The following is a 12,272-nucleotide window of genomic DNA, read 5'->3' on the forward strand; positions in this document are numbered from 1 at the left end:
CCTCAGCAGGCACGACCTCCACCCGGGAGAGTGGGGACTTCATCCAGAAGTCTTCCAACTGATTGTAAACCGTTGGGAAAGGCCACAGGTGGACATGATGGCGTCCCGCCTAAACAAAAAGCTAGAAAGATATTGCGCCAGGTCAAGAGACCCTCAGGCGATAGCTGTGGACGCTCTAGTGACACCGTGGGTGTACCGGTTGGTTTATGTGTTCCCTCCTCTTCCTCTCATACCAAAGGTACTGAGGATAATAAGGAGAAGAGGAGTAAGAACTATACTCATTGTTCCGGATTGGCCAAGAAGAGCTTGGTACCCGGAACTTCAAGAAATGATCTCAGAGGACCCATGGCCTCTGCCGCTCAGACAGGACCTGCTGCAGCAGGGGCCCTGTCTGTTCCAAGACTTACCGCGGCTGTGTTTGACGGCATGGCGGTTGAACACCGGATCCTGAAGGAAAAGGGTATTCCGGAGGAAGTCATTCCTACGCTGATAAAAGCTAGGAAAGAAGTGACCGCAAACCATTATCACCGCATTTGGCGAAAATATGTTGCGTGGTGTGAGGCCAGGAAGGCCCCAACGGAGGAATTTCAGCTGGGCCGTTTTCTGCACTTCCTACAGTCAGGGGTGACTATGGGCATCAAATTGGGTTCCATTAAGGTCCAGATTTCGGCTCTATCGATTTTCTTCCAGAGAAAACTGGCTTCACTGCCTGAAGTTCAGACTTTTGTTAAGGGAGTGCTGCATATTCAGCCCCCTTTTGTGCCTCCAGTGGCACCTTGGGATCTCAACGTGGTGTTGGATTTCCTAAAGTCACATTGGTTTGAGCAACTTAAAACCGTGGAATTGAAATATCTCACGTGCAAAGTGTTCATGTTGTTGGCCTTGGCTTCGGCCAGGCGTGTGTCAGAATTGGCGGCTTTGTCATGTAAAAGCCCTTATCTGATTTTCCATATGGATGGGGCAGAATTGAGGACTCGTCCCCAGTTTCTCCCTAAGGTGGTATCAGCCTTTCATCTGAACCAACCTATCGTGGTGCCTGCGGCTACAAAAGACTTGGAGGCTTCCAAGTTGTTGGACGTAGTCAGGGCCCTGAAAATTTATGTTTCCAGGACAGCTGGAGTCAGATAGACTGACTCGCTATTTATCCTGTATGCGCCCAACAAGTTGGGTGCACCTGCTTCAAAGCAGACTATTGCTCGCTGGATCTGTAGTACGATTCAGCTTGCACATTCTGCGGCTGGACTGCCGCATCCTAAATCAGTGAAGGCCCATTCCACGAGGAAGGTGGGCTCTTCTTGGGCGGCTGCCCGAGGGGTCTCGGCTCTACAACTTTGCCGAGCAGCTACTTGGTCGGGGTCAAACACATTTGCTAAATTCTACAAGTTTGACACCCTGGCTGAGGAGGACCTAGAGTTTGCCCATTCGGTGCTGCAGAGTCATCCGCACTCTCCCGCCCGTTTGGGAGCTTTGGTATAAATCCCCATGGTCCTTACGGAGTCCCAGCATCCACTTAGGACGTAAGAGAAAATAAGAATTTACTCACCGGTAATTCTATTTCTCTAACGTCCTAGTGGATGCTGGGGACTCCGTAAGGACCATGGGGAATAGCGGCTCCGCAGGAGACTGGGCACAGCTAAGAAAGAATTAGGACTACCTGGTGTGCACTGGCTCCTCCCACTATGACCCTCCTCCAGAATTCAGTTAGAATCCTGTGCCCGGCCGAGCTGGATGCACACTAGGGGCTCTCCTGAGCTCCTAGAAAGAAAGTATATGTTAGGTTTTTTATTTTACAGTGAGATCTGCTGGCAACAGACTCACTGCAGCGAGGGACTAAGGGGAGAAGAAGCGAACTTACCTAACTGGTGGTAGCTTGGGCTTCTTAGGCTACTGGACACCATTAGCTCCAGAGGGATCGACCGCATGGAACCGGCCATTGGTGTTCGGTCCCGGAGCCGCGCCGCCGGCCCCCTTACAGAGCCAGAAGCAAGAAGAATCCGGAAAATCGGCGGCAGAAGACATCAGTCTTCACCAAGGTAGCGCACAGCACTGCAGCTGTGCGCCATTGCTCCTCATACACACTTCACACTCCGGTCACTGAGGGTGCAGGGCGCTGGGGGGGGCGCCCTGAGAAGCAATAAATACACCTTGGCTGGCAAATATATCACAATATATAGCCCCAGAGGCTATATATGTGATAAATACCCCTGCCAGAATCCATAAAAAAGCGGGAGAAAAGTCAGCGAAAAAGGGGCGGAGCTATCTCCCTCAGCACACTGGCGCCATGTTCTCTTCACAGTGCAGCTGGAAGACAGCTCCCCAGGCTCTCCCCTGTAGTTTTCAGGCTCAAAGGGTTAAAAAGAGAGGGGGGGCACTAAATTTAGGCGCAATATTGTTTATACAAGCAGCTATTGGGGGAAAAATCACTCAGTTATAGTGTTAATCCCTGCATTATATAGCGCTCTGGTGTGTGCTGGCATACTCTCTCTCTGTCTCCCCAAAGGACTTTGTGGGGTCCTGTCCTCAGTCAGAGCATTCCCTGTGTGTGTGCTGTGTGTCGGTACGGCTGTGTGGACATGTGGGATGAGGAAGGTTACGTGGAGGTGGAGCAGAGACCGATAAATGGGATGTCGTCCCCTGTGGGGCCGACACCAGAGTGGATGGATAGGTGGAAGGTATTAAACGACAATGGCAACTCCTTACAAGGCTGGATGACGTAAAACAGCTGTGGGACAGCCGGCTTCTCAGCCCGCGCCTGCCCAGGCGTCTCAAAGGCCATCAGGGGCTCAAAAAAGCGCCCGTAACCTCAGATGGCAGACACAGATGTCGACACGGAGTCTGACTCCAGTGTCGACGAGGTTGAGACATATACACAATCCACTAGGAACATCCGTTACATGATCTAGGCAATAAAAAATGTGTTACGCATTTCTGACATGAACCCAAGTACCACATAAAAGGGGTTTTATTTTTGGGGAGAAAAAGCAGCCAGTGTTTTGTTCCCCCATCAGATGAATGAATGAAGTGTGTAAAGTAGCGTGGGTTCCCCCAATAAGAAACTGGTAATTTCTAAAAAGTTACTGATGGCGTACCCTTTCCCGCCAGAGGATAGGTCACGTTGGGAGATATCCCTTAGGGTGGATAAGGCGCTCACACGTTTGTCAAAAAAGGTGGCACTGCCGTCTTAGGATACGGCCACCTTGAAGGAGCCTGCTGATAAAAAGCAGGAGACTATCCTGAAGTCTGTAGACCTGCAATCGCCTCAGCATAAATAGTGCTGCTGCAGCGTGGTCTGATACCCTGTCAGATAATATTAATACTCTAAGACAGGGAAAATAGTTTGCTAACATAGAGCATATTAAAGACGTTGTCTTATATATAAAGGATGCACAGAGGGATATTTGCCGGCTGGCATCCAGAATTAATGCAATGTCCTTTCTGCCAGGAGGGTATTAGAAACCCGGCAGTGGACAGGTGATGCTGCCTATAAAAGGCACATGGAGATTCTGCCTTATAAGGGTGAGGAATTGTTTGGGGATGGTCTCTGGGACCTCGTATCCACAGCAACAGCTGGGAAGAAAATTTTTTTTACCTCAGGTTTCCTCACAGCCTAAGAAAGCACCGTATTTTCAGGTACAGTCCTTTCGGCTTCAGAAAAGCAAGCGGGTCAAAGGCGCTTCCTTTCTGCACAGAGACAAGGGAAGAAGGAAAAAGCTGCACCAGCAGCCAGTTCCCAGGATCAAAAATCTTCCCCCGCTTCCTCTGAGTCCACCGCTTGACGTTGGGGCTCCACAGGTGGAGACAGGTGCGGTAGGGGCGCGTCTCGGGAACTTCAGGGACCAGTGGGTTTGCCCACAGGTGGATCCCTAGGTTCTGCAAATAGTATCACAGGGATACAGGCTGGAGTTCGAGGCGACTCCCCCTCGCAGTTACCTCACCTCAGCCTTGCCTGCTGCCCTCGGAGAAAGGTAGTACTGGTGGCAATTCACAAGCTGCACTTCCAGCAGGTGAAATCTAGGTACCCATTCTTCAACAAGGCCGGGGTTACTATTCAAAAATGTTGTGGTACCGAAACCAGACGGTTCGGTGAGACCCATTCTAAAATTGAAAGCCTTGAACACTTATATACGAAGGTTCAAGTTCGAAATGGATTCGCTCAGGGCGATTATTGCAAGCCTGGATGGGATCACTGGACATCAAGGATGCTTACCTGCATGTCCCTATTTACCCTCTTCACCAGGAGTATCTCAAAATTGTGGTACAGGATTGTCATTACCAATTCCAGACGTTGCCGTTGGTCTGTCCCCGGCACCGAGGTATTTGCCAAGGTAATGGCCGAAATAATTATCCCGTACTTGGACGATCTCCTTATAAAGGCGAGGTCCAGGGAGCAGTTGTTCGGCGGAGTAGCACTATCTCGGGAAGTGCTACAACAGCACGGCTGAATTCTGAATATTCCAAAGTCGCAGCTGGTTCCTACGACGCGTCTACTGTTCCTGAGTATGGTTCTGGACACAGAACAGGATAAAAAGGGTTTCTCCCGGAGGAGAAGTCCAAGGAGTTGTCGTCTCTAGACAGAGACCTCCTAATACGTATACAGGTGTCGGTGCATCAATGCACGCGAGCCCTGGGAAGGATGGTAGCTTCTTACGAAGAAATTCCATTCGCCAGGTCCCATTGAAGGATTTTCCAGTGGGATCGGTTGGACATGTGGTCCGGGTCGCATCTTCAGATGCATCAGCGGATAACCCTGTCTCCAAGGGCCAGGGTGTCGTTGTTGTGGTGGCTGCAGAGTGCTCATCTTCTAGGGGGCCGCAGATTCGGCATACAGGACTGGGTCCTGGTGACCACGGATGCCAGCCTTCGAGGCTGGGGGGCAGTCACACAGGGAAGAAACTTCCAAGGCTATGGAAAAGTCAGGAGACTTCCCTACACATAAATATTCTGGAACTAAGGGCCATTTACAATGCCCTAAGTCAGGCTAGACCCCTGCTTCAACACCGGCCGGTGCTGATCCAGTCAGACAACATCACGGCGGTCGCTCATGTACACGACAGGGCGGCACAAGAAGCAGGATGGCGATGGCAGAAGCCACAAGGATTCTCCGATGGGCGGAAAATCATGTGTTAGCACTGTCAGCAGTGTTCATTCCCGGAGTGGACAACTGAGAAGCAGACTTTCTCAGAGGACACGACCTCCACCCGGGAGAGTGGGGACTTCATCCAGAAGTCTTCCAAATGATTGTACACCGTTGGGAAAGGCCACAGGTGGACATGATGGCGTCCCGCCTCAACTAAAAGTTACAAAGATATTGCGCCGGGTCAAGAGACCCTCAGGCGATAGCTGTGGACGCTCTGGTATGTGTTCCCTTCTCTGCCTCTCTTACCCATGGTAATGAGAATAATAAGAAGGAGAGGAGTAAGAACTATACCCATTGTTCCGGGTTGGCCAAGAAGAGCTTGGTAACCAGAACTCCAAGAAATGATCTCAGAGGACCTATGGCCTCTGCCGCTCAGACAGGACCTGCTGCAGCAGGGGGCCTGTCTGTTTCAAGACGTACCGCAGCTGCGTTGACGGCATGGCGGTTGAACGCCGGATCCTGAATGAAAAGGGAATTCCGGAAGAAGTTATCCCTACGCTATTTAAAGCTAGGAAAGAAGTGAACGCTAACCATTATCACTGCATATGGCGAAAATATGTTGCGTACTGTGAGGCCAGGAAGGCCCCAAAGGAGAAATTTTAGCTAGGTCGATTTCTGCACTTCCTACAGTCAGAGGTGACTATGGGCCTACAATTGGGTTCCATTAAGGTCCAGATTTCGGCTCTATCGATTTTCTTCCAAAAGGGTACTGGCTTCACTGCCTGAAGTTCAGACATTGTCAAGGGAGTGCTGCATATTCAGCCTCCTTTTGTGCCTCCAGTGGCACCGTGGGACCTCAACGTGGTGTTGGGTTTCCTAAAGTCACATTGGTTTGAGCCGCTCAAAACCGTGGATTTAAAATATCTCACGTGGAAAGTGGTCATGCTTTGGCCTTGGCTTCGGCAAGGCGGGTGTCAGAATTGGCGGCTTTGTCATGTAAATGCCCCTATTTGATTTTCCATATGGATAGGGCAGAATTGAGGACTCGTCCCCAGTTTCTTCCTAAGGTGGTATCAGCTTTTCACTTGAACCAACCTATCGTGGTGCCTGCGGCTACTAGGGACTTGGAGGACTCCAAGTTACTGGACGTAGTCAGGGCCTTGAAAATTTATGTTTCCAGGACGGCTGGAGTCAGGAAGACTGACTCTCTATTTATCCTGTATGCACCAAACAAGCTGGGTGCTCCTGCTTCAAAGCAGACTATTGCTCGCTGGATTTGTAGCACAATTCAGCTTGCGCATTCTGTGGCTGGCCTGCCGCAGCCTAAATCTGTAAAAGCCCATTCCACGAGGAAAGTGGGCTCTTCTTGGGCGGCTGCCCGAGGGGTCTCGGCTTTACAACTTTGCCGAGCTGCTACTTGGTCAGGGGCAAACACGTTTGCAAAATTCTACACATTTGATACCCTGGCTGAGGAGGACCTTGAGTTCTCTCATTCGGTGCTGCAGAGTCATCCGCACTCTCCCGCCCGTTTGGGAGCTTTGGTATAATCCCCATGGTCCTTACGGAGTCCCCAGCATCCACTAGGACGTCAGAGAAAATAAGATTTTACTCACCGGTAAATCTATTTCTCGTAGTCCGTAGTGGATGCTGGGCGCCCGTCCCAAGTGCGGACTGTCTGCAATACTTGTATATAGTTATTGTTAACTAAAAGGGTTATTGTTGAGCCATCTGTTGAGAGGCTCTGTTATGTTCATACTGTTAACTGGGTATAATATCACGAGTTATACGGTGTGATTGGTGTGGCTGGTATGAGTCTTACCCGGGATTCAAAATCCTTTCCTTATTGTGTCAGCTCTTCCGGGCACAGTATCCTTACTGAAGTCTGGAGGAGGGTCATAGTGGGAGGAGCCAGTGCACACCAGGTAGTCCTAATTCTTTCTTAGCTGTGCCCAGTCTCCTGCGGAGCCGCTATTCCCCATGGTCCTTACGGAGTCCCCAGCATCCACTACGGACTACGAGAAATAGATTTACCGGTGAGTAAAATCTTATTTTCTCGTAGTTCGTAGTGGATGCTGGGCGCCCATCCCAAGTGCGGATTGTCTGCAATACTTATATATAGTTATTGTTTAACTAAAGGGTTATTGTTGAGCCATCTGTTGAGAGGCTCAGTTATTGTCATACTGTTAACTGGGTATTGTATCACGAGTTATACGGTGTGATTGGTGTGGCTGGTATGAGTCTTACCCGGGATTCAAAATCCTTCCTTATTGTGTCAGCTCTTCCGGGCACAGTATCCTAACTGAAGTCTGGAGGAGGGTCATAGAGGGAGGAGCCAGTGCACACCAGTTAGACCAAAAGCTTTCTTTTAGTTGTGCCCAGTCTCCTGCGGAGCCGCTATTCCCCATGGTCCTTACGGAGTCCCAGCATCCACTACGGACTACGAGAAATAGAATTACCGGTGAGTAAATTCTTATTTTTGTTCCGTGTCCAGAATCATGCCTAATGGGCCCTACACACTGGCCGATTTTCAGAAAGATATGAACGATCTCGTTCATAAATGAACGAGAACTTGTTCATATCTTTCAGTGTGGAGACTCCAGCGATGAACGATGCGCGGCCCCGCGCTCGTTCATCGCTGGTCTCCCGTCGGCTGTGCATGCAGGCCAATATGGACGATCTCGTCCATATTTGCCTGCACTTCAATGCAGCCGCGTGACGGGGGGAGTGAAGAAACTTCACTCCCCCGTCACTGCCCCCCCGCCGCCGGGTCGCTCGTCGGCCGTATCCGCCGTCGGGCAGCTCGGCGGCGGGTCGGCCAGTGAGTAGGGCCCTTAAGAAAGATAGCCGAGTTGTTGGAACCAACTGTGACTTTGGTAAATTCAGAATCCAGCCATGTTGCTGCAGCACTCTCATGGAGAGCGCCACGCTTTTCAGCAACTGATCTCTCGATCTCGCCTTTATAAGGAGATCGTCCAAGGACGGGATAATTGTGACTCCCTGCCGGCGCAGAAGCACCATCATTTCCGCCATTACCTTGGTGAAAATCCTCGGGGCCGTGGAAAGCCCAAACGGCAACGTCTGAAACTGGTAATGACAGTCCTGTACAGCGAATCTCAGGTACGCCTGATGAGGGGGATATATGGGGACATGAAGGTATGCGTCCTTTATGTCCAGTGACACCATAAATTCCCCTCCCCTCCAGGCTGGAGATAACTGCCCGGAGCGATTCCATCTTGAATTTGAACTTTTTCAAGTACAGGTTTTGGGATTTTAAATTTAGAATGGGTCTGACCGAGCCATCCGGTTTCGGGACCACCAATAGGGTTGAATAGTACCCCTTCCCCTGTTGAACTAGGGGAACCTTGACAACCACTTGTTGTTGACACAGTTTTTGAATTGCTTCTAAAACTATCTCCCTCTCTGGGGGAGAAGCTGGAAGAGCCGATTTGAAAAACCGGCGAGGAGGCATGTCTTCGAATTCAAGCTTGTAGCCTTGGGATACAATTTCCATTGCCCAAGGATCCACGTCTGACTGAACCCAAACGTGGCTGAAGAGTCGAAGACGTGCCCCCACCTGCGCAGACTGCCTCAGTGGAGCCCCAGCGTCATGCGGTAGATTTAGTAGAAGCCGGGGAGGACTTCTGCTCCTGGGAACTAGTCGTAGCAGGCAGCTTTTTCCCTCTTCCCTTACCTCTGGCGAGGAAGGAAGAGCCCCGACCTCTTCTGGACTTATGCGACCGAAAGGACTGCATCTGATATTGCGGCGTTTTCTTTTGCTGTGGGGAAACATAAGGTAAAAAAGTAGATTTCGCAAACAAAAGAATGTAAAGATGGCGCTTTAGTTCAAAGGTGCTGCAGTCCACCAGCCGGGATGGTCAACTGAATCCCAAAAAGTCACAGTTTGTACAGTCAAATTTTGCTGTGGTGCGCTCCCTGGGTTACTAGGGCAATATTCGATCTTCAGAAGAATAGTATTAGGCTCTGATGAGGATATTCTTAGTTCGGCAAAGATTCCCCACTCCAATTCACATGGTTTTACCCAAAAGATGAGAGAGAGAGCAATATGGTGAAGTATAGTCAGACTCAATTCTGCTTACATAAATTATTCAAACAAATGGAATCCCCCCTGAATTGGTGGACCCACGTACCAGATTCTGTGGGGTGTCAGTAGTGCCCACCCAAATACGCCTGTAGTATTGCTTCCACTGCTTTCTAGTAGATCTCCTCCGAGATTCTTCACCAATTCACCTCTCCATTTTGAGTTATATCCCCAAAAATAGGAAGAGAACAGCAGTATATAGTGAAGTACTATTTGTTCTGATGTGCAAATGATAATTTTTATTAAAGTGCAACAGAAGGTCTTTTTTTAAAACATGTAACGTCCAAGTGCAAATTTGCAAGAGTAAATAAATAGTTAAAATATGCAATCCACCACAGATTAGTGGACCCACGTACCAGAGTTGTTGGGGTGTATCAAGTGTCCACCCAAAAACGCCTTAAATATTGCTCCCCGGGGTTTGCAGCAACAGTCAGCGAATTCCCTCTGGATACTGTAGGTACCTCCAACCAGTCACCAACGCGTTTCTGCCCTTTAAGGGCCTTTGTCAAGGTGTCACCTTGACAAAGGCCCTTAAAGGGCAGAAACGCGTTGGTGACTGGTTGGAGGTACCTACAGTATCCAAAGGGAATTCGCTGACTGTTGCTGCAAACCCCGGGGAGCAATATTTAAGGCGTTTTTGGGTGGACACTTGATACACCCCAACAATGCTGGGGACTCCGTAAGGACCATGGGGAATAGACGGGCTCCGCAGGAGACTGGGCACTCGAAGAAAGATTTAGTACTACTGGTGTGCACTGGTTTCTCCCTCTATGCCCCTCCTCCAGACCTCAGTTAAGGAAACTGTGCCCGGAAAAGCTGACATTACAAGGAAAGGATTTTGGAACCCAGGGTAAGACTCATGCCAGCCACACCAATCACACCGTATAACTTGTGCTAAACTTACCCAGTTAACAGTATGAACAAACAGAGCATCAACCAATGTATGCCAACATAACATAACCCTTTATTAAGCAATAACTATATACATGTATTGCAGAGAGTCCGCACTTGGGACGGGCGCCCAGCATCCACTACGGACTACGAGAAATAGATTTACCGGTGAGTAAAAACTTATTTTCTCTAACGTCCTAGTGGATGCTGGGGACTCCGTAAGGACCATGGGGATTATACCAAAGCTCCCAAAACGGGCGGGAGAGTGCGGATGACTCTGCAGCACCGAATGGGCAAACACAAGGTCCTCCTCAGCCAGGGTATCAAACTTGTAGAATTTTGCAAAGGTGTTTGAACCCGACCAAGTAGCAGCTCGGCAAAGCTGTAATGCCGAGACCCCTCGGGCAGCCGCCCAAGAAGAGCCCACCTTCCTTGTGGAATGGGCTTTCACTGATTTTGGATGCGGCAATCCAGCCGCAGAATGAGCCTGCTGAATCGTGTTACAGATCCAGCGAGCAATAGTTTGCTTTGAAGCAGGAGCACCCAGCTTGTTGGATGCATACAGGATAAACAGCGAGTCAGTCTTCCTGACTCCAGCCGATCTGGTTACCTAAATCTTCAAAGCCCGGACTACGTCAAACAGCTTGGAATCCTCCAAGTCACAAGTAGCCGCAGGCACCACAATAGGTTGGCTCAAATGAAAAGATGACACCACCTTTGGCAGAAATTGCGGACGAGTCCGCAATTCTGCCCTGTCCATATGGAAAACCAGATAGGGGCTTTTACATGACAAAGCCGCCAATTCTGACACACGCCTAGCCGAAGCTAAGGCCAACAGCATGACCACTTTCCACGTGAGATACTTTAGCTCCACAGTCCTAAGTGGCTCAAACCAGTGGGATTTCAGGAAACCCAACACCACGTTAAGATCCTAAGGTGCTACCGGTGGCACAAAAGGGGGCTGAATATGCAGCACTCCCTTAACAAACGTCTGAACCTCAGGCAGTGAAGCCAGTTCTTTTTGAAAGAAAATGGATAGGGCCCAAATCTGGACCTTTATGGACCCTAATTTTAGGCCCATAGTCACTCCTGACTGTAGGAAGTGCAGGAATCGACCCAGCTGGAATTCCTCTGTAGGGGCCTTCCTGGCCCCACACCAAGCAACATATTTTCGCCATATACGGTGATAATGTTTTGCTGTCACGTCCTTCCAAGCCTTTATCAGCGTAGGAATAACTTCATCCAGAATGCCTTTTTCCGCTAGGATCCGGCGTTCAACCGCCATGCCGTCAAACGCAGCCGCGGTAAGTCTTGAAACAGACAGGGCCCTTGTTGCAACAGGTCCTGTCTGAGAGGCAGAGGCCATGGGTCCTCTGTGAGCATTTCTTGCAGTTCCGGGTACCAAGTCCTTCTTGGCCAATCCGGAACAATGAGTATTGTTCTCACTCCTCTTTTTCTTACAATTTTCAGCACCTTTGGTATGAGAGGAAGAGGAGGAAACGCATAGACCGACTGGAACACCCACGGTGTTACTAGTGCGTCCACAGCTATCGCCTGAGGGTCCCTTGACCTGGCGCAATACCTTTTTAGCTTTTTGTTGAGGCGGGACGCCATCATGTCCACCTGTGGCAGTTCCCATCGATTTGCAATCTGCGTGAAGACTTCCTGATGAAGTCCCCACTCTCCCGGGTGGAGGTCGTGCCTGCTGAGGAAGTCTGCTTCCCAGTTGTCCACTCCCGGAATGAACACTGCTGACAGTGCGCTTACGTGATTCTCCGCCCAGCGAAGAATTCTGGTGGCTTCTACCATCGCCACCCTGCTCCTTGTGCCGCCTTGGCGGTTTACAGGAGTTACTGCGGTCTGACTGGATCAGAACCGGTTGGTCGCGAAGCAGGGTCTCCGCTTGACTTAGGGCGTTGTATATGGCCCTTAGGTCCAGGATATTGATGTGAAGGCAAGTCTCCTGCCTTGACCACAGCCCTTGGAAATTTCTTCCCTGTGTGACTGCCCCCCACCCTCGGAGGCTTGCATCCGTGGTCACCAGGACCCAGTCCTGAATGCCGAATCTGCGACCTTCGAGAAGGTGAGCACTTTGCAGTCACCACAGGAGAGACACCCTGGCTTTGGGGGATAGGGTGATTAACCGATGCATCCGAAAATGTGATCCGGACCACTTGTCCAGTAAGTCCCATTGGAAGGTCCTCC

General features: G+C 50.2%; 1 protein-coding gene across 11 annotated transcripts in view; it reads left to right on the forward strand.

Moving 5' to 3' along the window:
* The window catches only part of ANAPC10 (anaphase promoting complex subunit 10), a 305,129-nt gene that overhangs the window by 7,399 nt on the left and 285,458 nt on the right, over window positions 1-12,272 (forward strand). For 5 of the 11 annotated variants that reach the window (XR_010177486.1, XR_010177487.1, XR_010177485.1 and 2 more), the window contains exon 1: window positions 8,172-8,194. The exons of 3 other annotated variants lie outside the window; for them this stretch is intronic. The gene's annotated coding sequence lies outside the window, so the exon portion shown is untranslated. Of the gene's footprint in view, window positions 1-8,171; window positions 8,195-12,272 lie in introns of those variants that run through there. 3 more of the 11 variants (XR_010177490.1, XR_010177489.1, XM_063920611.1) reach the window with 1 other exon arrangement.

Source organism: Pseudophryne corroboree, chromosome 1 (genome assembly GCF_028390025.1).
Source record: "Pseudophryne corroboree isolate aPseCor3 chromosome 1, aPseCor3.hap2, whole genome shotgun sequence".
Classification (NCBI taxonomy): Eukaryota; Metazoa; Chordata; class Amphibia; order Anura; family Myobatrachidae; genus Pseudophryne; species Pseudophryne corroboree.